Here is a 27251-nt window from a genome sequence, read left to right as displayed (position 1 = left end):
CATGCCTTCAGAGGAGTGTGCCATGTCTTCAGAGGAGTGTGTCCATGCCTTCAGAGTAGGGTGTCCATGCCTTCCAGAGGAGTGTGTCATGCCTTCCAGAGGAGTGTGCCATGCCTTCCAGAGGAGTGTGTCATGTCTTCCAGAGGAGTGTGCCATGCCTTTCAGAAGAGTGTGTCCATGCCTTCCAGAGGAGTGTGTCATGTCTTCCTGAGGAGTGTGCCGTGTCTTCCAGAGGAGTGTGTCATGCCTTCAGAGGAGTGTGCCATGCCTCCAGAGGAATGTGTCATGCCTTCAGAGGAGTGTGCCATGTCTTCAGAGGAGTGTGTCATGCCTTCAGAGGAGTGTGTCCATGCCTTCAGAGGAGTGTCTCATGTATTCCAGAGGAGTGTGTCATGCCTTCAGAGGAGTGTGTCATGCCTTCAGAGGAGTGTGTCCATGCCTTCAGAGGAGTGTCTCATGTATTCCAGAGGAGTGTGTCATGCCTTCAGAGGAGTGTGTCCATGCCTTCAGAGGAGTGTCTCATGTATTCCAGAGGAGTGTGTCATGCCTTCAGAGGAGTGTGTCCATGCCTTCCAGAGGAGTGTGTCGTGCCTTCCAGAGGAGTGTCATGCCTTCCAGAGGAGTGTGTCATGCCTTCAGAGGAGTGTGTCCATGCCTTCCAGAGGAGTGTGTCATGCCTTCTAGAGGAGTGTATCGTGCCTCCAGAGGAGTGTGTCATGCCTTCCAGAGGAGTGTGCCATGCCTCCAGAGGAGTGTGTCATGCCTTTAGAGGAGTGTGCCATGCCTTCAGAGGAGTGTGTCCATGCCTTCCAGAGCAGTGTGCCATGCCTTCCAGAGGCGTGTCTCATGCCTTCAGATGAGTGTGCCATGTCTTCCAGAAGAGTGTGCCATGCCTTCAGAGGAGTGTGTCCATGCCTTCAGAGGAGTGTCTCATGTATTCCAGAGGAGTGTGCCATGCCTTCAGAGGAGTGTGTCATGCCTTTAGAGGAGTGTGCCATGCCTTCAGAGGAGTGTGTCCATGCCTTCCAGAGCAGTGTGCCATGCCTTCCAGAGGCGTGTCTCATGCCTTCAGATGAGTGTGCCATGTCTTCCAGAAGAGTGTGCCATGCCTTCAGAGGAGTGTGTCATGCCTCCAGAAGAGTGTGTCATGCCTTCAGAGGAGTGTGTCATGCCTCCAGAGGAGTGTGCCTCTCGCCCCCTGGGAGCCGGTGAAGCCCGTTGAGGGCCACTGAGGCGGCTTCTGAGGTCGCCATATTCAGCGGAGGACCGGCTTCTTCTAGATGCTTTTCACATTCTGATGATTTCCGTCTGTTATTTGCCCTGTTTCCTTTGTTTTTTGCTGGCAGTTATCCATATTGACTTTTTGTTCCGTGAACAATACATTTGTAAATAGTGTTTTTCCACACGTAAGCAGACCATAGCTGTGCATGACACCTGTGATATGTGTATTACATGTGGCTAAAGACGCTTTCTGGTGATACATTTCTAAGGCATCCATCACGTGGCTATTACTTCTCACTGAAAGTGAAAGCCTCCTCTACCTACGAGCTGAAAGCTCTGCAGAAATGTTTTTCCCACCAGTCCCTCTCACAGACAAACCCAGGAACAACCACAACGTTGTTCTTTTTGTAAAACAAACAGTTTCAATTCAACTTTCATTTACAAATTCCAGCGGGGAGGCCACCTGCGGGTTTCTTGAAAATCAGGTTTCAAAGGTGCATGAAAGGCGCAGGGAGGACGACTGCAGAGGCGGCTCCAGGAGCGAGAACCTGTGTCCTTGCTCCTGTGAGATCCTATGACTCACTCTTGTGAGATTCTGAGTCTTCGCTCGAGTGAGATCCTGTGTCTTTTCTCCTATGAGATCCTATTACTCACTCCTGTGAGATCCTGTATCTTCATTCGAGTGAGATATTGTGTCCTTACTCCTGTGAGAGCCTGTGTCCTTCCTCCTGTGAGATCGTGTGACTCACTCTAGTGAGAGCCTGTGTCCTTCCCCCTGTGAGATCCTGTGACTCACTCGAGTGAGATCCTGTGTCCTTGCTCCTGTGAGATCCTGTGACTCACTCTAGTGAGATCTTGTCTTCGCTCGAGTGAGATCCTGTGTTTTCACTCCTGTGAGATCCTGTGGCTTCGCTTCTGTGAGATTCTGTGTCATCACTCCTGTGAGATCCTGTGTTCTCCGTCCAGTGTACACAGGCACTGGCCTCAGTCATCTGACCAGTACTGGGTGCTAAATTCCCCTGGCTCCGTGGTCAGGGTGGGCCTGGAAGTCTTGTCCCCTCGGGCCCTGTTCAGGGTGTGTCTGGTAGCATAGACCCTGGGTCCGTAGTTAGGGTGGGTATGTGTATGTATGTATGTATGTATTTGCACTTATAAAGCGCACTGTAACCCTGCGGGCAGCCTGGCGCTGAGACACCGTAAAAAGAGTTAAAGACACAGCTGCAGAAACTGACCAGACAGCTGGTTATACTCTAAGAAAAAGCCAGGTCTTGACTTTCTTTCGGAACAGCAGCAGATCCTGTATTTGCCTCAATTCCGGGGGGGGGGGGGGGGGGGGGGGGGGATGGGCTATTCCATAAGCGAGCTCGTCCTCCCATTGTAGATCTCATACTCCTCTGAACGATTGCCAGATTAGCTGCTGAAGAACGCAACCTACGTGCAGGTACATACCCTCCAAACCTAGCCTGAAGCGGTTTGGGTCCAAGTCCGTGAACGCTCTAAAGGCGAAGCACAAGGACTTGAACAATAGCCGTTGTCTCACCGGGAGCCAGTGCAGGTCAGGCGAGGCCTGAGATGTGGAAGACCCGCGCGTTCTCATAAGAACAAGTTTTTCTGCTGCCGCCTGGATACTCTGGAGCCGCGAGATCAAATAACTCAGGACTCCAGTAGCAAAGCATTACAATAACCCAGGCGGCGGAGAACAACACTCCTAACCGCGAAGCCTCGGACCAGGGGCGGCAGTAGTGGGTGTACCTTACGGAGTCCTCTGATAAGCATGTACCAGTGCCTAACTACTTTATTTACATGCCATTCTAGGTTGAGCTTCTCATTGAAGCTAAGCCCCAGATGGCAACACTGTCGGCACTATGCCCACCCCACAGTGCAAAATCTCCGTCTTGTCACTATTAAATTGCAGAGCGTTGTTTCTCAACCAAGACACCATTTCACGCATACACTTATGGAATGTTTCTTGGGAGTCCGCATGGTCGCCATCCAAGGACACAATCAGTTGAGTGTCGTCAGCGTAGTTAACCACACTTTTTTTATTGGCTTTAATAACATCCAGCAATGGCCGCATGTAAACATTGAATAAAATGGAACTGATCGAGGAACCCTGAGGGACCCCATGCTTATTGACAAAAAAATCTGAGCAAAAAGGGGGCAGAGCGACGGCCTGCCGTCTACCTGCCAGATAGGACTGAAACCACCACAGAGCCACGTTTGTCACCCCCACTTCTTCCAGTCTTGCCAGTAAGACAGCGTGGTTCACAGTATCGAATGTGGCAGACAGGTCCAACGAGAGCATTCGAAGGTTGTCCAGCATGGTAACCAACGCTGTCTCAGTCCCATGACCTGGCCGGAAGCCAAATTGATCTTCCCCCAGCTTGTTATTACTTTCTAAAAAGCCAGCGAGAGCTCGGCTGACCATGTGCTCCACTGTCTTTACAGGAAACGGTAAGAGGGAAATAGGTCTATAATTCCAGAGGCAGCCAGGGTCCAGTGTGGGTTTTTTAAGCAGGGGGTTTCTATTGCCTCCTTCCAACACAATGGAACCACCCCACTGCTGAGTGATTTATTACACAGCTGGTGAAGTAATGGAAAGATCTCAGAACCCAGCTCTTTCCAAATTTTTTTTTTAATGTTTTTTTTTAAACCTTTTGTGCATCGTATGAATACAGTTACGGGCCTACAACCATCCTGGCCGGCCTCAAAATCAATTTGTAGCACGTTCGTCAACCAGAGAGCACCTCAGTAGTTCACCATTACAACATACTGCATATATTACAAAAAGCACTTCGAATAGACGTGACCACTGAGTTAAAGGATCAGATAAGGTTCATTTTAAAATATATAATAAAAAGGATCAGATGGCATACAATCAACCTAAGGGCACAGAGTGGGCAATGCACGCGTCAGGATATCCACAGAGCTAATAAATCATTATCGGAGTGCCGGTGCTGAATGTACACATATCAGGATAAAGGAATATCTAATCACATTTGGCACCAGTCATCGCCCACCCCATGAACGCAAGACCACCTTAATAAAGTTAGCAATATCCCAGAGTACAGATACGACAAGAGGCGCAATACTTGACCTCCATACTGACCCAGGAAAAGAAAGAAAAGATAAAGGGAACAAAGAAATAGATAAGTGCGGGAAAAAAGGACCCATAGAAACTAAGAAAGGACAATAAAACAAAAAAGAGGACCCTCCCCCTACCCCCCATCCTGCACGCCTGCAGAGGCTATGGCTTACCCCCCCTAGCAGAGTGCCTGTCGCCCGTAAAAAGAGTACCCGAAATATAGTTACAGAAAGGAGAAAGAAAGAACCATTTAGACAGAAAAGTAACCCAGTGTACTACTCAAAGGAAAGAAAAGAGAAAAGAAGGAACAAAAAGGCCATAGAAATGAAAAACCGGACAAGACCCCCCACTCTGCACCCCTGCAGATGGCTACAGCCTAACCCCTAGCAGCGTGCCTGTCGCCCCAAAAATAAAAAGAAACCCCTCCCAAAGATAGGAAAATCCCCCCCGCCCAGCCCGGAGGCCAGTAAGGAAAGAAAGCGGAGGAGGGCCATTCTAATTGGCCCCCGGCCCCCGCGCACTATGAACGTCCTAAAAGCAGAGCCAAATCGTGGAAGATAAACTCAAAACAGTATACAGACAGGTTATGAGAGTCCTGGGCACTAGCATGAGCTCCGTAAAAAACATGTTTCTACCAGCCAATTATCAGTCCCGGTGCAGCACACAGTTTTCAACCCTGTCCCCTTCTATCCGGCCCTTCCTTATGCGTCAGCTGATCGAGCAATATTCGATAACATACATTTAAGCCTAACCGCCCGGGCAAACAAAGCCGCTCCACCCCCCCCCCCCCTCATTTGCAAACAATCGAGAACCAACCGTCCATGTCCTGCAAGGATCGAGCCATGCCATTGTTGTCCCTTCATAACTCCTGCGGTCCAAGTGTAGACTACAAAGTATTGAAGAAAGAAACACTGTAACGGGCCGTATCAGTCGCGATGTCCGGGGAATATTAGGAGCGGTCTGGTGATAGTCGAACATCTGGAAAGTAGATCTAGACTCTGTAGAGTCGTCCGCACAGCACCTCGGGTCAGTCAGTACCACTGGGAAAGATGAAACACTCCGCGCGGAGAATGGTGCAATTCCAGCATTATGCCATCGCGGGCAGCGCAAGTCTTCCTGTCCCAAGGAAGAAGCAATGGCGTCCAGCCTCATTTCCAAAGCACAGGCGCCACCGATTAGAGCCACGCGAAGGGAGTCCAATGCAGCCATGAGATCGTTCAAATCGGGCTCCTTCCCATGTGTGTGTGGAGCAACACCATGAACCACAGCACTCTCCCTCCCGGACGGAGGTCCTTGACTTAGGGCGCAGCCTCCCGGCATAGCTACCCTGATGTAATTTAGCCCCGTAGTGCCCCGGGCTGGGTCCAGAACAAAGGAGCGTAGAACGGCCTGATGTCTTCCGGAACAGCCAATGCCAGGGATAGTGGACTGCAGGACAAACGACTCTGGCAGGAGCCCTTGATGTGGAAGGCAGGATCTCGTCTCGCACACTGGGCTGCCCACAAGTCTCGGTGGTGGACCAACACAATGGCCGCGCTCGGCGACAAAGAAGGACAGGACGATCTCAGCTGTCCCCCAACACACAGGGCCGTGCGTCTCGCGATGTCGTCCCACGAAGTGGGCTGGACAATTGCCCCAGGAGACGGTCAAGCGGACTTCTAATGCAGGCCGGCCGCTTCTGCCACCCGCTCATGGCCGAGATAGCCACGTTGGGGGCCGGCCTCACTGCGCACTCGAGGCCCCGGTCTCAGCACCTTAACGGCCGGAAAGGCCGAGGGGAAATTTCTGCATTTCTAACGCCGGCCGGGACCTCCGGAGCATATTGCCGGTGACCACAGCACATCGCCTCCACGAATCTGCGGTATCCGCTCACGATAGGAATCAGGATGTCTGCGCACGGAGAGAAGGAACCCGGAGCCGGGAGCCTAAGCGGCCATCACGGTCGCCAGCTTGGCTCCTCCTCCCTTTCCAAATTTTTGGGGGGATGGGATCCAGTGGAGAGCCAGAAGAGACCCCCTTTGCCACCCTGACAAACTCATCCTTCCTAGGCAGATCCCAGTGGTCAAGGGTAATCCCCTCCCTGGCTCTGGCCCCACATTCTCAACATCCATTAAGTTAGCTAGTCCTGTTTCCCCCTTTCCCGAGTGCCTAGTGGGGTGTCTGGTTTCAGACCCTCAATGATCCTGTTAGTTTTATCCTGAAAAAAAGCTGCCAGGCCATTACAAGGTTCTTGTGACGGAGTAATCGTATTACTCGTACAGTCAGGATTGGCCATATCTCTCAGTATGTTAGAAACACATTTGGAGATTTTAGAATAAGATCCCTAAAGTATGCTGCCTTGGTGGTTACTATCCCTTTTTCATACTTTGCTAAGCATTCCTTCCAAATGGCTGTGTCATCGTTAGCATAATGCAACCTCCACTGTCTTTCAGCCGTTTGCAGTGTAACTTGTGGGCTCTCAGTTCCTACGAGTACCACGGGGCAGAGGGTTTCCCCCGATTTTTGATCTTCTTCATGGGATCGAGCTGATCGATTATGCTGGTTAATTGCCCACAGGGAGCTGTATAATTCTTATCCAACACCTTCCCCGGGTCGAAAAGAGACTCTCTGTGGAAAAGAAGGGCCATTTTAGCTTTCCTCACTAGGGCCTTCCAGCCCCTACCCAGAACACACCTCTCCTCCATGGGTGGACCTAGTCCTTCTAATGATTCACTTGGAATTGAACCAGGTGATGATCGGACCATCCAACTGGTAAAATGATACCAATTATGACCAAGTTATCCTCCGAGAATACCAGATCCAAGGCATGTCCTGCTATGTGGGTTGCTTCTTGCACCCGTTGTACCTGGATAACATTGTTATAGATAATATCCATCTTCCCGTTAGGCCAAAGATGAAAATCTCCTCCTATCAGCAGTCTACGATGGGTGGGCGTCAGATTACTAATCACCTCCACTGGCTGCTGCTGCTATTGAGCATTCACTGCCCTGGGGGTCTATAACAGACCATGCCCGTCAGGACATACCCAGTCCTGTCTTGCAACAAAAAAACAAGAATTTCTACATGTGCAACCTCATCGATGTCCAGAGGAGCGAAGTCCTAGGAATCTTTAAACATGACCCCGGCCCCCACCCCCTCTGGGGTCCCACCCCCTCTGGGGTCCCACCGGGTCTCGGATTTGGAATGCTTTATACCCTGCAGGGCAGGCTAACCCCAGCTCGAGATCCAGCCCTGCATCAGTCCACGTCTCAGTCATGAACGGGACGTCCAGCTTATGCATTCCGATCAGGAGTTGGGTTTCCGTGGAGTGTTTAGGGAGTGACCTCAGATGAAGAAGGCCACAGTTCAATTTACCCATTTGTGTCGAATCAAGATCCCTCCCCTCTAGGTGGTCCAAAGCAAGTGCCCTGAGTGCGTTGCCCCGCTCACCTGTATCATACAACTGCTTTCTTGTGTAGCGATATCTGGGAGTTTCTGTAGTAATTTGATCAAAATCGTCTTGATGGCTGGCGCCACGCGCTGCCGGTGCGCGCACGGACGCCGACGGGCTTGCCTTTGGCGCGCCCGCTGCGCAGACGCTCCAGTCTGACGCTATATAGGTGCGCTAGACTCGGACTGAAGCTGTAACCCCCCCTCAGCGTGATGGAATCACTTGACAGGTCAGCGCCGCCAAAGTTTAAAAAGATTTATTAAACAAGCATTTACAATGCAACGGTCTCGCCTTTGCAAAAGTTAGAGCATTTGGCATTGTAAATGACAAACTTTTTATTTATGTGTTGGTTTTGAAAACAGATAAATGCCATTGTCATTTACAATGCCAATAGAGTGAGTAGTAGTGAGTAGTGCAGTGAGTAGTAGAGAGTGAGTAGAGAGTAGTAGTGAGTAGCAGAGAGCACCAGAGTTTAGTAGAGAGTGAGTATTAGAGGGTAGTAGAGAGTGAGTAGTGTCTGGGGGCACCTTGAAGTAATTCAATGTACAATCCGCTAAACCACAATGTCACTTATATATATATATAATTAAAAAGCAAATAATGTTGATCAACTTGTAACAACAACATTGGCCACATATACTATGTATATAACAAATATACTCCTTGCCTCACTTATGACGACGTCCTCAGGGCATATGTATATTCGTGAATGCTTATAAGTTCATGTTTAGAAAAGATTACTTTAAAAAAAAGGCACACACTACAGACGTATAATCTAATGCACATAAATGAAAGGTTAAAGAAACTGTTCTAATTTCTAAGAGTCTTCATCATACTTTTAGAGGACGTTTGTTGCATGCTTTACTTGCTGAATCTTTTGCTGTCTCGGCTCGTGCTTCGGCTCTTAGAGCCAAGCCAGAGCTCTGGCTCCAAACTGGCTAAGTTCTCTATGAATTTGCCCATCTGCCCAGCTCTATTTTGGAAAGCTGCTAGGTCTACTCCATCCAATGCCGGCTCTGCAGTGACAGGCGGGACTGTCCAATCACTGTTTCCAAATGCCCAACAGCTACATTCACACACTCATACATATTAAGCAATGTTTCAGGAAGAAACAAGTCAAAAACCCTCGATTTTTCAAAATTACAGCATTAATTCACATTGACAAATGCAGAGGAATGAAAAGTCATGTACAGCAAAGGAGCATATAGAAAATAATTAATAGGGTGCTGAAGGATTATGAATTATTAATGGCATCAAATTGTATTTATTATCTAGATTTAATTGTGTAACATGCATTATTAATAACACAAATGCAGCATAGTTCCACACTTATTATACATTCCTGCTGTTGTGGTGCATTTCTGGCTGCTGCTTGGTGTGTCTTGTTACTTACTACGCTGGCGTTTCTGATCTGTCCCTGGTTACACGAGTTTATAGCAGATTTAGCTTTTCTGGGAGTGGACCAAGTGCAGCGATGCCTCTGTCGATCCACGTTATTGATTGGGACGTCTTCTTTCAGCCCCTCCACATCCTCACATTTGTCACAGCAGATGAGGTCAACAGAGGAGGGTGAGCTTGGAAAGTGGTGGGGGCTGCCAGGGGAGATGTGCCAATTTAAAGCCCTCTCTCTCTATTGAGATCCTATCCTCCCAAATAAAGTCCCAGGGGATTGTACTGGCAATATCGTCCTTGGCTCTCCCTGGCCACGACGCAAGGCATTGCTGCGCGAGGAGACATTTTGAAAAATCCTGTCAGGGTTTATGGGCAGCGATAAAGTTCTGCGAGGCTGGACACTGTGTAACTGCCTTTAACTGCTAAGACAAACCAATTTTGTTACAGGCAATTGGAAGTGCCGGTGTACAGCGCGCGAGCTGAACGTTCCAACAGGGCAGCCGACCCGGTGAGTCCCGAATAGGGAGGAGGGGCGTCGGGGCACATTGCCGGTGCCCGCCCCTTCTCTCCAGGCCAAGACTTTTTGTGCCATGAGGCCCGTGAGGCCTCAACGAACATCGAGTCCCCCGAGCGGGACTCCGCCCATGCCTTACCGCCGCAGCCCCGAGAGGCCCCCAACCAAAACCGAGTCCCCCGCGAGGGACTCCGCCCATGCCCTGCTGTTGCCCTGAGCCCCGAGAGGCTCCAACCGCGTCCGACGGGGCCCCCTGAGTATTATCAGACCCTCGCAGAATGCCCGTGGTGGCCTCGCAGTAGCACGTGGGGGCTGTGTATCGCTACAGTATGTATGCGGCGGCCGGGGGCGCTTCTATGTAGGCGGCGGCGGCGGGGGGGGCGGGGGTGGTGTCTCTGTATGTGTGTGTGTGTGCGTGTGGGCCTTCCTGCCTGCGTGTGCATGTGTGTGTCTGTGGCAGGGGACGTGCACGGCGCCGGGCTGGGCGTGCGCGCTCACGAGGTCAAATCTCCGGCAGGAGAAGCTCGTGACAGTCTGCTGTCCACATTCCCCCAAAAGTGATTACATAAGTTGTCTCGCCCTAGACAGCAAAGCTTTGCTTTGCTTTCGTCTAGGCGAGACCTAAAAAGATTCAGACAGTTTTAAAAGAGTATTTCATTTTAAGTATTTCAAATCACACAGCTGCCACTAAACATCTGCAAAATACGCAAACAGTAAAGCGCACCACAAGATTTATTAAAAGAAAATTCAGGAAATTTTAAAAGAGTATTTCGTTTTGAATATTTCTAATCACACAGCTGCCGCTATACACGAGCCTAGATTCACTGTGTCAACAGCGATGAGCACCACGAGTCAATTCCTGCCGTTTCAGCCCTCAACCAACAATTCACTGTGTCTTAGGCACAGACCCCTGGTCTGTGGTCAGAGTGGGTCTGTGGTCAGGGTGGGTCTGGGAGCATAGACCCCTGGTCTGTGGTAAGGGTGGGTCTGGTAGCACGGACCCCTCTGTGGTCAGGGTGGGTCTGGTAGCATAGACCCCTGGTCCATGGTGAGGGGGGTCCTGGTAGCACAGACCCCTGGTCTGTGGTCAGGGTGGGTCTGGTAGCATAGACCCCTGGTCTGTAGTCAGGGTGGGTCTGGTAGCATAGACCCCTCTGTGGTCAGAGTGGTTCTGGTAGCACAGACCCCTGGTCTGTGGTCAGTGTGGGTCTGGTAGCATAGACCATTCTGTGGTCAGGGTGTGTCTGGTAGCAGAGACCCCTGGCCTGTGTTCTGGGTGGGTCTGGTGGCACAAACCCCTGGTCTGTGGTCAGGGTGGGTCTGGTAGCATAGACCCCTGGTCTGTGGTCAGGGTGGGTCTGATTGCACCTCTGGTCTGTGGTCAGGGTTGGTCTGGTAGCAAAGAAACCTGGTCCTTGGTCAGGGTTGGTCTGATTGCACCCCTGGTCTGTGGTCAGGGTGGTTCTGCTTGCACAGACCCCCTCTGGATCAGCCACGCTGCTCAGCCTCGCTGCTGGGGGTCTCGTGTGGAGGCAATAAAAGGATAAATGAATATAGAAACACAGGACAAGGGGCTGCATTCTTTAGCAGAGCCCCCTCCCCGGGAGGTGGGGGGGGGGGGGCTGCAGTGAGCTCGGCTGTAGCGTGAGAGCAGGGTCGAGGCTGCACTGACAGGGAAAGAGTGAGTGTGAGCTGTCACCGGAGCAGAAGGGAGTGAATGTAAGGTATTACAGGAGCAGAAAGGAGTGAATGTGATCTGTCACAGGAGCAGAAGGGAGTGAATGTAAGGTATTACAGGAGCAGAAGGGAGTGAATGTGATCTGTCACAGGAGCAGAAGGGAGTGAATGTAAGGTATTACAGGAGCAGAAGGGAGTGAATGTGATCTGTCACAGGAGCAGAAGGGAGTGAATGTAAGGTATTACAGGAGCAGAAGGGAGTGAATGTGATCTGTCACAGGAGCAGAAGGGAGTGAATGTAAGGTATTACAGGAGCAGAAGGGAGTGAATGTGATCTGTCACAGGAGCAGAAGGGAGTGAATGTAAGGTATTACAGGAGCAGAAGGGAGTGAATGTGAGGTATTACAGGAGCAGAAGGGAGTGAATGTGATCTGTCACAGGAGCAGAAGGGAGTGAATGTAAGGTATTACAGGAGCAGAAGGGAGTGAATGTGAGGTGTCACAGGTACAGCAGGGAGTGAATGTGAGGTGTCACAGGTACAGTAGGGAGTGAATGTGAGGCGTCACGAACAGAAGGGAGTGAATGTGAGGTGTCACAGGAGCAGAAGGGAGTGAATGTGAGGTGTCACAGGTACAGTAGGGAGTGAATGTGAGGTGCCACATGAACAGTAGGGAGTAAATGTGAGGTGCCAGAGGAACAGAAGGGAGTGAATGTGAGGTTTCACAGGTACAGTAGAGAGTGAATGTGAGGTGTCACAGGTACAGTAGGGAGTGAATGTGAGGTGTCACAGGAGCAGAAGGGGGTGAATGTGAGGTGTCACAGGAGCAGATGGGAGTGAATGTGAGGTGTCACAGGAGCAGAAGGGAGTGAATGTGAGGGGTCACAGGAACAGAAGGGAGTGAGTGTGAGGTGTCAGAGGTACAGTAGGGAGTGAATGTGAGGTGTCACAGGTACAGTAGGGAGTGAATGTGAGGTGTCACAGGAACAGAAGGGATTGAATGTGAGGTTTCACAGGTACAGTAGGGAGTGAATGTGAGGTGTCACAGGTACAGAAGGGAGTGAATGTGAGGTGTCACAGGTACAATAGGGAGTGAATGTGATCTGTCACAGGAGCAGAAGGGAGTGAATGTGAGGTGTCACAGGTACAGTAGAGAGTGAATGTGAGGTGTCACAGGTACAGTAGGGAGTGAATGTGAGGTGTCACGGGAGCAGAAGGGGGTGAATGTGAGGTGTCACAGGAGCAGAAGGGAGTGAATGTGAGGTGTCACAGGAGCAGAAGGGAGTGAATGTGAGGTGTCACAGGAGCAGAAGGGAGTAAATGTGAGGGGTCACAGGAACAGAAGGGAGTGAGTGTGAGGTGTCACAGGTACAGTAGGGAGTGAATGTGAGGTGTCACAGGTACAGTAGGGAGTGAATGTGAGGTGTCACAGGAACAGAAGGGATTGAATGTGAGGTTTCACAGGTACAGTAGGGAGTGAATGTATGGTGTCACAGGTACAGAAGGGAGTGAATGTGAGGTTTCACATGTACAGTAGGGAGTGAATGTGATCTGTCACAGGAGCAGAAGGGAGTGAATGTGAGGTGTCACGGGTACAGTAGAGAGTGAATGTGAGGTGTCACAGGTACAGTAGGGAGTGAATGTGAGGTGTCACATGAGCAGAAGGGGGTGAATGTGAGGTGTCACAGGAGCAGAAGGGAGTGAATGTGAGGTGTCACAGGAGCAGAAGGGAGTGAATGTGAGGTGTCTCAGGAGCAGAAGGGAGTGAATGTGAGGTGTCACAGGAACAGAAGGGAGTGAGTGTGAGGTGTCACAGGTACAGTAGGGAGTGAATGTGAGGTGTCACAGGTACAGTAGGGAGTGAATGTGATCTGTCACAGGAGCAGAAGGGGGTGAATGTGAGGTGTCACAGGAGCAGAAGGGAGTCAATGTGAGGTGTCACAGGAGCAGAAGGGAGTGAATGTGAGGTGTCACAGGTACAGTAGGGAGTGAATGTGAGGTGTCACAGGAGCAGAAGGGAGTGAATGTGAGGTGTCACAGGAGCAGAAGGGAGTGAATGTGAGGTGTCACAGGAGCAGAAGGGGGTGAATGTGAGGTGTCACAGGAGCAGAAGGGAGTGAATGTGAGGTGTCACAGGAGCAGAAGGGAGTGAATGTGAGGGGTCACAGGAACAGAAGGGAGTGAGTGTGAGGTGTCAGAGGTACAGTAGGGAGTGAATGTGAGGTGTCACAGGTACAGTAGGGAGTGAATGTGAGGTGTCACAGGAACAGAAGGGATTGAATGTGAGGTTTCACAGGTACAGTAGGGAGTGAATGTGAGGTGTCACAGGTACAGAAGGGAGTGAATGTGAGGTGTCACAGGTACAATAGGGAGTGAATGTGATCTGTCACAGGAGCAGAAGGGAGTGAATGTGAGGTGTCACAGGTACAGTAGAGAGTGAATGTGAGGTGTCACAGGTACAGTAGGGAGTGAATGTGAGGTGTCACAGGAGCAGAAGGGGGTGAATGTGAGGTGTCACAGGAGCAGAAGGGAGTGAATGTGAGGTGTCACAGGAGCAGAAGGGAGTGAATGTGAGGGGTCACAGGAACAGAAGGGAGTGAGTGTGAGGTGTCACAGGTACAGAAGGGAGTGAATGTGAGGTGTCACAGGTACAGTAGGGAGTGAATGTGAGGTGTCACAGGAACAAAAGGGATTGAATGTGAGGTTTCACAGGTACAGTAGGGAGTGAATGTATGGTGTCACAGGTACAGAAGGGAGTGAATGTGAGGTTTCACAGGTACAGTAGGGAGTGAATGTGATCTGTCACAGGAGCAGAAGGGAGTGAATGTGAGGTGTCACGGGTACAGTAGAGAGTGAATGTGAGGTGTCACAGGTACAGTAGGGAGTGAATGTGAGGTGTCACATGAGCAGAAGGGGGTGAATGTGAGGTGTCACAGGAGCAGACGGGAGTGAATGTGAGGTGTCACAGGAGCAGAAGGGAGTGAATGTGAGGTGTCTCAGGAGCAGAAGGGAGTGAATGTGAGGTGTCACAGGAACAGAAGGGAGTGAGTGTGAGGTGTCACAGGTACAGTAGGGAGTGAATGTGAGGTGTCACAGGTACAGTAGGGAGTGAATGTCATCTGTCACAGGAGCAGAAGGGGGTGAATGTGAGGTGTCACAGGAGCAGAAGGGAGTCAATGTGAGGTGTCACAGGAGCAGAAGGGAGTGAATGTGAGGTGTCACAGGTACAGTAGGGAGTGAATGTGAGGTGTCACAGGAGCAGAAGGGAGTGAATGTGAGGTGTCACAGGAGCAGAAGGGAGTGAATTTGAGGGGTCACAGGAACAGAAGGAAGTGAGTGTGAGGTGTCACAGGAGCAGAAGGGAGTGAATGTGAGGTGTCACAGGTACAGTAGGGAGTGAATGTGAGGTGTCACATGAACAGAAGGGAGTGAATGTGAGGTTTCACAGGTACAGTAGGGAGTGAATGTGAGGTGTCACAGGTACAGTAGGGAGTGAATGTGAGGTGTCACAGGAGCAGAAGGGGGTGAATGTGAGGTGACACAGGAGCAGAAGGACGTGAATGTGAGGTGTCACATGTACAGAAGGGAGTGAGTGTGATCTGTCACAGGAGCAGAAGGGAGTGAATGTGAGGTGTCACAGGAACAGAAGGAAGTGAATATGAGGTATAACAGGAGCAGAAGGGAGTGAATGTAAGGTGTCACAGGAGCAGAAGGGAGTGAATGTAAGGTATTACAGGAGCAGAAGGGAGTGAATGTGAGGTGTCACAGGAACAGAAGGGAGTGAGTGTGATCTGTCACAGGAGCAGAAGGGAGTGAATGTGAGGTGTAACAGGAACAGAAGGGAGTGAATATGATGTATTACAGCAGCAGAAGGAGTGAATATGAGGTGTCACAGGAGCAGAAGGGGTGAATGTGAGGTGTCACAGGAGCAGAAGGCAGTGAATTTACGGTATTACAGGAGCCGAAGGGAGTGAGTGTGATGTGTCACAGGTACAGAAGGGAGTAAATGTGAGGTGTCACAGTTACAGAAGGGAGTGAGTGTGATCTGTCACAGGAGCAGAAGGGAGTGAATGTGAGGTGTCAAAGGAGCAGAAGGGAGTGAATGTGAGGTGACACAGGAGCAGAAGGGAGTGAATGTGAGGTGTCACAGGTACAGAAGGGAGTGAGTGTGATCTGTCACAGGAGCAGAAGGGAGTGAATGTGAGGTGTCACAGGTACAGAAGGGAGTGAATGTGAGGTGACACAGGAGCAGAAGGGGGTGAATGTGAGGTGTCACAGGTACAGAAGGGAGTGAATGTGAGGTGACACAGGAGCAGAAGGTAGTGAATGTGAGGTGTCACAGGTACAGAAGGGAGTGAATGTGAGGTGACACAGGAGCAGAAGGGAGTGAATGTGAGGTGTCACAGGTACAGAAGGGAGTGAGTGTGATCTGTCACAGGAGCAGAAGGGAGTGAATGTGAGGTGTCACAGGAGCAGAAGGGAGTGAATGTGAGGTGTCACAGGTACAGTAGGGAGTGAATGTGAGGTGTCACAGGAGCAGAAGGGAGTGAATGTGAGGTGTCACAGGAGCAGAAGGGAGTGAGTGTGAGGTGTCACAGGTACAGAAGGGAGTGAATGTGAGGTGTCACAGGTACAGAAGGGAGTGAGTGTGATCTGTCACAGGAGCAGAAGGGAGTGAATGTGAGGTGTCACAGGAGCAGAAGGGAGTGAATGTGAGGTGACACAGGAGCAGAAGGGAGTGAATGTGAGGTGTCACAGGTACAGAAGGGAGTGAATGTGAGGTGACACAGGAGCAGAAGGGAGTGAATGTGAGGTGTCACAGGTACAGAAGGGAGTGAATGTGAGGTGACACAGGAGCAGAAGGGAGTGAATGTGAGGTGTCACAGGTACAGAAGGGAGTGAATGTGAGGTGACACAGGAGCAGAAGGGAGTGAATGTGAGCTGTCACAGGTACAGAAGGGAGTGAGTGTGATCTGTCACAGGAGCAGAAGGGAGTGAATGTGAGGTGTCACAGGAGCAGAAGGGAGTGAATGTGAGGTGTCACAGGTACAGTAGGGAGTGAATGTGAGGTGTCACAGGTACAGTAGGGAGTGAATGTGAGGTGTCACAGGAACAGAAGGGACCGAATGTGAGGTTTTACAGGAACAGAAGGGAGTGAGTGTGATCTGTCACAGGAGCAGAAGGGAGTGAATGTGAGGTGTCACAGGAACAGAGGGAGTGAATATGAGGTGTCACGGGCACAGAAGGGAGTGAATGTGATGTGACACAGGAATACAAGGGAGTGAATATGAGGTGTCACAGGTACAGAAGGAAGTGGATCTGAGGTGTCAGAGGAGCAGAAGGGAGTGAATGTGAGGTGTCACATGTGCATAAGGGAGTGAATGTGAGGTGTCACCGGAACAGAACGGAGTGAATGTGAGGTGTCACAGGTACAGAAGGGAGTGAATGTGATGTGACACAGGAACACAAGGCGGTGAATATGCGGTGTCACAGGTACAGAAGGGAGTGAATGTGAGGTGTCACAGTAACAGAAGGGAGTGAATGTGAGGTGTCACAGGAACTGAAGGGAGTGAATGTGAGGTGTCACAGGAACAGAGGGAGTGAATGTGATGTGTCACAGGAACAGAAGGGAGTGAATGTGAGGTGTCACAGAACAGAAGGGAGTGCATGTAATCTGTTCCAAAGTAGCAGAAGGGAGTGAATGTGAGGTGTCACAGGAACAGAAGGGAGTGAATGTGAGGTGTCACAGGAGCAGAAGGGGGTGAATGTGAGGTGTCACAGGAGCAGAAGGGAGTGAATGTGTGGTGTCATAGAACAGAAGGGAGTGAATGCAATCTGTCACAGGAGCAGAAGGGAGTGAATGTGAGGTGTCACAGGAACAGAAGGGAGTGAATGTGAGGTGTCACAGGAACAGAAGGGAGTGAATGTGAGGTGCCAGAGGAACAGAAGGGAGTGAATGGGAGGTGTCACAGGAACAGAAGGCAGTGAGTGTGAGGTGTCACAGAACAGAAGGAAGTGAATGTGAGGTGTCACAGAACAGAAGTGAGTGAATGTAATCTGTCACAGGAGCAGAAGGGAGTGAATGTGAGGTGTCACAGGAACACAAGGGAGTGAATGTGAGGTGTCACAGGAGCAAAAGGGGGTGAATATGAGGTGACACAGGAGCAGAAGGGAGTGAATGTGAGGTGTCACAGGAACAGAAGGGAGTGAATGTGAGGTGTCATGGGAACAGAAGGGAGTGAATGTGAGGTGTCACAGGAACAGAATGGAGTGAATGTGAGGTGTCACGGGAGCAGAAGGGAGTGAATGTGAGGTGTCACAGAACAGTATGGAGTGAATGTAATCTGTCACAGGAGCAGAAGGGAGTGAATGTGAGAGGTCACAGGAACAGAAGGGAGTGAATGTGAGGTGTCACAGGAGCAAAAGGGGGTGAATGTGAGGTGACACAGGAGCAGAAGGGAGTGAATGTGAGGTGGCATGGGAACAGAAGGGAGTGAATGTGAGGTGTCAGAGGAGCAGAAGGGAGTGAATGTGAGGTGTCACAGGAGCAGAAGGGAGTGAATGTGAGGTGTCACAGGAACAGAAGGGAGTGAATGTGAGGTGTCACAGGAACAGAAGGGAGTGAATGTGAGGTGTCACAGGAGCAGAAGGGAGTGAATGTGAGGTATCACAGGAACAGAATGGAGTGAATGTGAGTTGTTACAGGAACAGAATGGAGTGAATGTGAGGTGTCACAGGAACAGAAGGGAGTGAATGTGAGGTGTCACAGGAACAGAAGGGAGTGAATGTGAGGTGTCACAGGAACAGAAGGGAGTGAATGTGAGGTGTCACAGGGGTAGAAGGGAGTGAATGTGAGGTGTCACAGGAGCAGAAGGGAGTGAATGTGAGGTGTCACAGGAATAGAAGGAAGTGAATGTGAGGTGTCACAGGGGTAAACGGGGGTGAATGTGAGGTGACACGTGAGCAGAAGGGAGTGCATGTGATGTGTCACGGGTGCAGAAGGGAATGAATGTGAGGTGTCACAGGTACAGAAGGGAGTGAATGTGAGGTGTCACAGGAACAGAAGGGAGTGAATGCTAGGTGTCACAGGAGCAGAAGGGAGTGAATGTGAGATGTCACAGGAACAGAAGGGAGTGAATGTGAGGTGTCACAGGAGCAAAAGGGGGTGAATGTGAGGTGACACAGTAGCAGAAGGGAGTGAATGTGAGGTGGCACAGGTACAGAAGGGAGTGAATGTGAGGTGTCAGAGGAGCAGAAGGGAGTGAATGTGAGGTGTCACAGGAGCAGAAGGGAGTGAATGTGAGGTGTCACAGGAACAGAAGGGAGTGAATGTGAGGTGTCACAGGAGCAGAAGGGAGTGAATGTGAGGTGTCACAGGAACAGAATGGAGTGAATGTGAGTTGTTACAGGAACAGAATGGAGTGAATATGAGGTGTCACAGGAACAGAAGGGAGTGAATGTGAGGTGTAACAGGAACAGAAGGGAGTGAATGTGAGGTGTCACAGGAACAGAAGGGAGTGAATGTGAGGTGTCACAGGAACAGAAGGGAGTGAATGTGAGGTGTCACAGGGGTAGAAGGGAGTGAATGTGAGGTGTCACAGGAGCAGAAGGGAGTGAATGTGAGGTGTCACAGGAATAGAAGGAAGTGAATGTGAGGTGTCACAGGGGTAAACGGGGGTGAATGTGAGGTGACACGCGAGCAGAAGGGAGTGCATGTGATGTGTCACGGGTGCAGAAGGGAATGAATGTGAGGTGTCACAGCTACAGAAGGGAGTGAATGTGAGGTGTCACAGGAACAGAAGGGAGTGAATGTGAGGTGTCACAGGAACAGAAGGGAGTCCATGTGAGGTGTCACAGGAACAGAAGGGAGTGCATGTGAGGTGTCACAGGTACAGAAGGGAGTGAATGCTAGGTGTCACAGAAACAGAAGGGAGTGAATGTGAGGTGTCACAGGTACAGAAGGGAGTGAATGCTAGGTGTCACAGAAACAGAAGGGAGTGAATGTGAGGTGTCACAGGAACAGAAGGGAGTGACTGTGAGGTGTTACAGGTACAGAAGGGAGTTAATGTGAGGTGTCACAGAAACAGAAGGGAGTGACTGTGAGGTGTCACAGGTACAGAAGAGAGTGAATGTGAGGTGTCACAGGAACAGAAGGGAGTGAATGCTAGGTGTCACAGAAACAGAAGGGAGTGAATGTGAGGTGTCACAGGAACAGAAGGGAGTGAATGCTAGGTGTCACAGAAACAGAAAGGAGTGAATGTGAGGTGTCAAAGGAACAGAAGGGAGTGAATACCCTTAAGGAGATGGGTACAAGCAGAAAGTATCTTCCAGGAGATGGGTACACGCAGGATTGCCCTTAAGGAGGCGGGTGCAAGCAGGAAGTGTCTTTTAGGAGATGGGTACAAGCAGGATGTGTCTTTTAGGAGAGAGGTACAGGCAGGAATGCCCTTAAGGAGATGGGTACAAGCAGGAAGTGTCTATTAGGAGACGGGTACATGCAGAACATTTCTTTCGGGAGATGATGACAAGCAGGAAGTGTCTTTTAGGAGATGTGTACAAGCAGGAATTGTATTTTAGAAGGCGCGTACAGTCAGAAAGTGTTTTTAAGGAGATGGGTACAAGCAAGAAGTGTCTTTTAGGAGGCGGGTGCAAGCAGGAAGTGTCTTTTAGGAGGCGGGTGCAAGCAGGAAGTGTCTTTTCGGAGATGGGTACAAGTGAAGTGTCTTTTTGGAGACAGGTACAGGCAGGAAGTGTGGTACAGGCAGGAAGTGTCTTTTAGGAGACAGGTACAGGCAGGAAGTGTCTTTTAGGAGACAGGTACAGGCAGGAAGTGTCTTTTAGGAGACAGGTACAGGCAGGAAGTGTCTTTTAGGAGACAGGTGCAGGCAGGAAGTGTCTTTTAGGAGACAGGTACAGGCAGGAAGTGTCTTTTGGGAGACAGGTACAGACAGGAAGTGTCTTTTAGGAGACAGGTGCAGGCAGGAAGTGTGGTGCAGGCAGGAAGTGTCTTTTAGGAGACAGGTGCAGACAGGAAGTGTCTTTTAGGAGACAGGTGAAGGCAGGAAGTGTCTTTTAAGAGATGGGTACAAGCAGCAAGTGTCTTTTTGGAGACAGGTACAGGCAGGAAGTGTCTTTTAAGAGACAGGTACATGCAGGAAGTGTCTTTTAGGAGCTTTTATGAGACAGGTACAGGCAGGAAGTGTCTTTTAGGAGACAGGTACAGGCAGGAAGTGTCTTTTAGGAGACAGGTACAGGCAGGAAGTTTCTTTTAGGAGCTTTTATGAGACAGGTACAGGCAGGAAGTGTCTTTTAGGAGACAGGTACAGGCAGGAAGTGTCTTTTAGGAGACAGGTACAGGCAGGAAGTGTATTTTATGAGACGGGTACAAGCAGAAAGTATCTTTTAGGAGGCGGGTACAGGCAGGAAGTGTCTTTTAGGAGACAGGTACAGGCAGGAAGTGTCTTTTAGAAGACAGGTACAGGCAGGCAGGAAGCGTCTTTAAGGAGACAGGTACAGGCAGGAAGTGTATTTTAGGAGATGGGTACAAGCAGGAAGTGTCTTTGATGAGACGGGTTGAAGCAGGAAGTGTCTTTGATGAGACGGGTACAGGCAGGAAGTGTCTTTTAGGAGCTTTTATGAGACAGGTACAGGCAGGAAGTGTCTTTTAGGAGACAGGTACAGGCAGGAAGTGTCTTTTAGGAGACAGGTACAGGCAGGAAGTGTATTTTATGAGACGGGTACAAGCAGAAAGTATCTTTTAGGAGGCGGGTACAGGCAGGAAGCGTCTTTAAGGAGACAGGTACAGGCAGGAAGTGTATTTTAGGAGATGGGTACAAGCAGGAAGTGTCTTTGATGAGACGGGTTGAAGCAGGAAGTGTCTTTGATGAGACGGGTTGAAGCAGGAAGTGTCTTTAAGGAGAAGGGTATAGGCTGGAAGTGTCTTTGTTGAGACGGGTTAAAGCAGGAAGTGTCTTTTAGGAGACAGTCACAGGCAGGAAGTGTCTTTTAGGAGACAGTCACAGGCAGGAAGTGTCTTTTAGGAGACCGGTAGAGGCAGAAAGTGTCTTTAAGGAGAAGGGTACAGGCTGGAAGTGTCTTTGATGAGACTGGTTAAAGCAGGAAGTGTCTTTGTTGGGACGGGTTAAAGCAGGAAGTGTCTTTGTTGGGACGGGTTAAAGCAGGAAGTGTCTTGCAGACGAGTGGTATCAGCAGACAGTGACCTAAATAAGAATGAAACAAGCATTGAATATCTTGCGTGAGACTTGGTCGGAGCAGAACATTTCCCGCAGGACAGTGAGAAGAGCAGGGGAGGTCTCATGGGAGGGGCGTCTTCTCCTGAAGTCAGTCCCTTTGCTTGTGTCTGGTGTGACTTTTGATCCTAAGTGATGAGCTCACCTTCAATTTTCACATGCAATACCATGAAGTCAATTTCTCAAAATGTATACAATTACATGTCATTTTCTGGAATTTCCGTCAAACAATTTGCAGCTTTGCACACCTGACAACATCAAAGACACGCCTGACCCGATTCCAGGTGGTTGTAAATGTAGCAGTTCTAGACGGGTCTGGTTTGAGGTCATTGCGGGGGCAGCCCAGATGCCAAACGAGCCATGAACGTCCTTAACAACAGGTCGGCCCTCAGCTTCAGGCAACTGTGAGTGACCAGACACACAAGGATGGACAACACACAAAGACACACACACACACCCCTTCCCCACTCAAGACGTCACGCCTAGAGGTGCAAAGCCAGCTATGGTCAACCCCCCCCCCACCTCCATCAATATTACTGACTTAGCTTACAAATTCACAAACCAAGTCACAAATGCCCCCCTCCCCCATTCACAGTGGGCAGCTAAAACATGTGAAGACACAGAGGAACTTTAGGCCACCTGGAGTCCCTCCAAAGCCGACCGTCCCACATCAGCAGAGGTCTTCGAACATAACCTCATTTCAAAAAGATTGTTGGTCCTGATTATTGGTGCAAAAATATTGTGATGACCAGAATACTTTTTTCATTTTATTAATAGATTTGAAATAAATATTTAATATATTTTTATTGAACATAGTTGTATGATATATATATATATTTATATATATAGATAGATAGATAGATAGATAGATAGATAGATAGATAGATAGATAGATAGATAGATAGATAGATATATTCTATTAGTTTGAGTGTTGTAAATTAATATTATTCTATATTGAATATTTGTAATTACTTTTTACTACAGTTTACATTTTTTGGGTTTGGTAAAATATTCAAGCAATTATATGATATTTGATTTAATTTTACTTCATTTGTTGGTAGGTTTAATGTAAATCAATTAATTTGAATATATACTTTTTATGCATTTTTAATGTATTTTTGTTATTAATTCAAATGTTCTTGTATAATATCCGTTTTTTTTATTTTTTTTATTTGCATTTGAAATTTATAAACAATATTACCCCCCCACCCCCGCAGGACAGGTAGCAGAATCTTACATTTTATTGATTATAGAAGATATGAAGAAAAGTATATACATTTGTTCAGTGGGCATGAAGCTGAGCTAATAAAAGAAGAAAAAAAAAAGGGGGGAGGAGAAGAGGGACAGTAAATATAAAACCTAAGTAATTCAATCATTTCATTCCTCTTGCATCCAGTCTAGCAGAGGTGCCCATATCATAATGCCCTTATTCCGCTTAGTCCTCCCTTTGCTTCTATAAATCGCCACTTCCAGGTTGCAGGTTGCAAACAGCCTGGTTCTCCATTCTACAAAAGAAGGTGCTAATGGATCTATCCAGGCAATGCACAATCTTAGAACAGCCATAGCCACGAAGATCAGCCCATGCATAGAATGTGGTCGTGGTATGTTAGACGTACCTAATAAAATTTCTTTGGTTGAAATATTAATGCGGCAATTTGCGAGGTTGGAAAGAAAGTCAGAAATTGTTGATATGATATTCCCTAATATAGGACATGTAGCAAACATGTGGGTTAGATCTGCTGATGAAAGTGAACACCTAGGGCAGTGTGGTAAATTTCTGCTCCCCCATTTTGCCATTTTTTCTGGGGTGTAATAAAGTGAAAAAAATGTTTTATAAAATTGTACTTGGAGTTTCATGGACATTAGGGTTGATATTGACATCTCCAAGGCTTCCAAGGAGGTTCGTGGAGAGATGCCAAGTCTGCTTTGCCATGCCTCCGTATGTTTCTCCATGTCTTCTGGCAAAAGTAGATTAAGTCCTTCATATATCTCGCCAATTCTAGGGGTTCTTATAGATAATAATTTGTCCATCGTTTGCCACGATTGGAATTTGATGCGACCTCCCCCTTTCTTTAAAATAAAATCCCGCACTTGGAGGTATTTGAAGAAATCTCTATTAGATAATTTGAACTCTGTTTTTAGTTCTTCAAAAGACTTGATACCATTCTCAGAAAACAAGCACCCTAGTTGTTTTATCCCTAATTCTGCCCATCTATTCGATATTGAATCTCAAAATATTTCCGGGAGATCCAGATTCTGTATTGTAGGTGTATAAAAGGAATATCGACCTAGACCAACTAGTTTTTTAACATTCCGCCATACTTTAACAACGTTAGAGATAGTCTTGAATTTCACCTTTTTAAAGTAGTCATCGTTAGAGTGACGCCATAAACAACCTGCACAACCATCTCCTAAAATAAGTTCTTGCGGAGTGGGAATATTATGGACATCGGTGTCTTCTTTCAAAAGGTATGCACTAAATCTTAACACTGTTGCCCAATAATACAGTTTAAAGTTTGGCAGTGCCCATCCCCCCCGATCTCTAGGTAAAGTGATCCATTTGAGTGCTCTTCGTGGTTTATGATATCCCCATATAAAACGTGAAAACATATTGTCTATATTTTTAAAAACTGTTTGGGAGAATTCTAGGTTTATTGTGCGAAAAAAATAAAGAAACTTCGGAAAAAAAAAACATTTTGATTACATTAACTCTCCCCCCAATAGTGAGTTGTAAATTGTGTAGGCGTAGTAGTTCCTTCTTAGTGCGACTAATGAGAGGGTTAAGATTATCTTCAACCATTTTTTCGATATTAGCATTAATACTCACGCCTAAATAAATTGCTTTATTAATTATACGTGGATCTTGCATCGTAATTTTATTATTTATGATGATCTGAGTTTTACTACGATTTAATTTATACCCCGAGACTTTGCCAAAGGCATGGGCTTCTTGTTCTATCCACTTAATCGCGTTATTGGGGTCACCTGTGATAATAGCTATATCGTCGGCATATGCCAGACATTTAGTTTCTACGTTGCGAGCTTGGATTGGGGGAATTAAATTGTATAATATCCGAGTGTATTTTCTGTCATAAATATCTACTTTAATATTTTTGATTGAATAATTTATTTTAATTGGCTAATTTGAAAAATAAATATATACATTACAATATTGTTATCACATGAATAGTTGCTTGTTATGAAAAAAAATATGTTATATATTTTTTATTATTTGAGTTAGGTAACATTTTTAATTAAATTGTGTTTGTGTTTATTTTGTTTGCAAATATTTTATGATTACTATTATTTTCTTTTTTGGTGCATTGTGTTTGGATGGAACTAGGATTGGTTGTGTTTATAAATATATGTTTATTCCTAAACAGCTTTATTCGATTTCCATGTTAAAATCATAAAAGCATACGAAGTGCATTACATCATTATGAATACATAAAACATATATATATTTTTAAAGATAAAAAAGGCCAGTAAAAACCACAAAACAAGCATAATGTGATCAACCGGTGCAAATAGCGCAATATACGTAAACTCACGCTCGTGCAACGGCGTCTTTAGAGCCAGGCGCAAACTAGAGACCCGAGGTACAGTAGCAGAGTACAACAGGTTGGGAGAGCAGATAAAGAACGCAAAAAAAAGAGTCGGCAGGCGACCTTGTGCAAAACTGTGGCTACGTGAAATGGTCCGTATTAAGCGTTTCCAGCTGTGTCTGCTATAAATGGAGCGCCAAGTTCACAATGACAGACCCACGAGGCGCTACTCCTCGGAATTCACTTTTTAGATTCGTTTATTAATTTAGTAAATTATCTGATTGAATGATTTATATTGAATTCATAATGTTATTGCATATTCGGTTACAATCTACAATTCATTGAAATGTGTAATTAATATTTACCGTTGATGTATATTTTATGTTTTGTATAGGTATAAAGATATATTTTTAAAGTATTTTCATTCATTTTTTATTTTGGGAATTTTTTTATTGGTGATCGTTAATGTATACTTTTTTAATTAATTACTATATTGTATTAAAAAATCACTGTAAATAATTTTTGGTATTGTTACATTAAGTTAGAGGAATCTTATGTAATTTATTTTTGTATCTAATACTGAGCATTCGGAATAGTAAATGTGATTTTTATAAAGTCCAAACGTTTCTACTGCAGGACAGTCTGGACTGGAAGCAGTGGTGCCCTCCCTCCAAAGGGGGGCTTGCTTCCCTGCTGTGACTCTGACCTCTGCAGAGTCTGATCACTTCCGGCTGTTGCTCGACTTGGAGCTGGAAAAGTACATATGACCCTCCAAAGACAAGCACCCTCCTACCGTTGCCCGGGTTGGAGTTCGACCGTCGGTCTGACCCCTAAGAAGTCCAGCGCTGCTGCCGCTGCGGCTCGGGCTGGGGGCGCTTCGGGTGTCTCTGTCTGAGTTATAAAGCTGTGTTTCATGTGCATTTATTCTGGCAGTGGTGTGTACATCGTAAAAATGTCCCCACTTGTATTCAGCTCCTATATATTATGTTGATGTTTAATGAATTTTAGTATAGTAGTGTTTGTGAGTGTTTGAATATTTTTTTTATGTTTTTATAGTTTTCATATATTTGTTTCTTGCAATGTCATTTTTTTATATATATTTTTTATGTTAGATTTTATTGATGTAATTTTTGATGTTTTGTTTGACACATTCTAGTGTTAGAAGACAATGTTTTCATTTTAATGATGTCAACGATTTAATACTTATATAATAATATATATAATGTACAGATAATATATACAAATGTGTGTGTATGTAAATATACACATATATGTGTGTGTGTATATATATATATATATATATATATATAATAATCTGATCTCATCTGAGGAATATCTATTTCTACACAATGAAAATCCTGTGATGCCGCACCTTTATTTAATACCAAAGGTGCACAAAATGAGGCAACCAACACCTGGCCGACCCATCATCTCCACGATAAACAGTCTGGGTGAGAACATTTCACGCCACATTGACTTTTTCCTTCAATGCCATGTGCAGGGCCTTGCTAGTGATATCAAGGATACTGGGGATTTTTTTGTCTAAATTGGGCACCCTACAATGGAAAGATAATTGGTGTATGATCACTTTAGATGTCGAATCTTTGTATACCTGTATAAAGCACACTAAAGGTATTGAAGCCATCCAACACTATTTGGGTAACAAATCTTGTGAATATTACGGTCATAATTCAATATTATGTGAACTGGTGATGTGGTGCCTCAACAACAATTTTTTCATGTATGGCAAGAACGTCTGGAAACAAATCAGAGGTGTTGCGATGGGATCCTGCTTCTCCCCCACCTATGCGTGTTTACACGTTGGCAGTGGGAGGAGCGGGATCTCATCGACACACCCGGTTTTAACAATGTTAAACACTGGATGCGTTTTATTGATGATATTTTTTGCATATGGGAGGGTGATATTGTAAGTGCAGGCCAGTTTGTGCAAACCCTCAACATCAACACCAGCAATTTATTCTTCACGTCCAGTGTCGGCAAGGTATCGGCCCAATTTCTGGATGTCCAGATCGACATTGAAGGAACCAATGTCATCACCTCATTATACCGCAAACCCACTGCTGGCAACAGTATATTACATGCCAGCAGTGGACATCCCCGCCATGTGATCGAAAGTAT

General features: G+C 47.4%; 1 protein-coding gene across 1 annotated transcript in view; it reads right to left on the bottom strand.

The window, feature by feature from the left end:
* Nucleotides 1-27251, bottom strand: part of PAX9 (paired box 9) — a 191293-nt gene that overhangs the window by 29333 nt on the left and 134709 nt on the right. The gene's annotated exons all lie outside the window — the stretch shown is intronic.

Source organism: Lissotriton vulgaris, unplaced genomic scaffold (genome assembly GCF_964263255.1).
Source record: "Lissotriton vulgaris unplaced genomic scaffold, aLisVul1.2 SCAFFOLD_454, whole genome shotgun sequence".
In the NCBI taxonomy this organism is placed as follows: Eukaryota; Metazoa; Chordata; class Amphibia; order Caudata; family Salamandridae; genus Lissotriton; species Lissotriton vulgaris.
The sequence above is the reverse complement of the archived record's forward strand: the minus strand, read 5'-3'. Positions and strand labels throughout refer to the sequence as shown.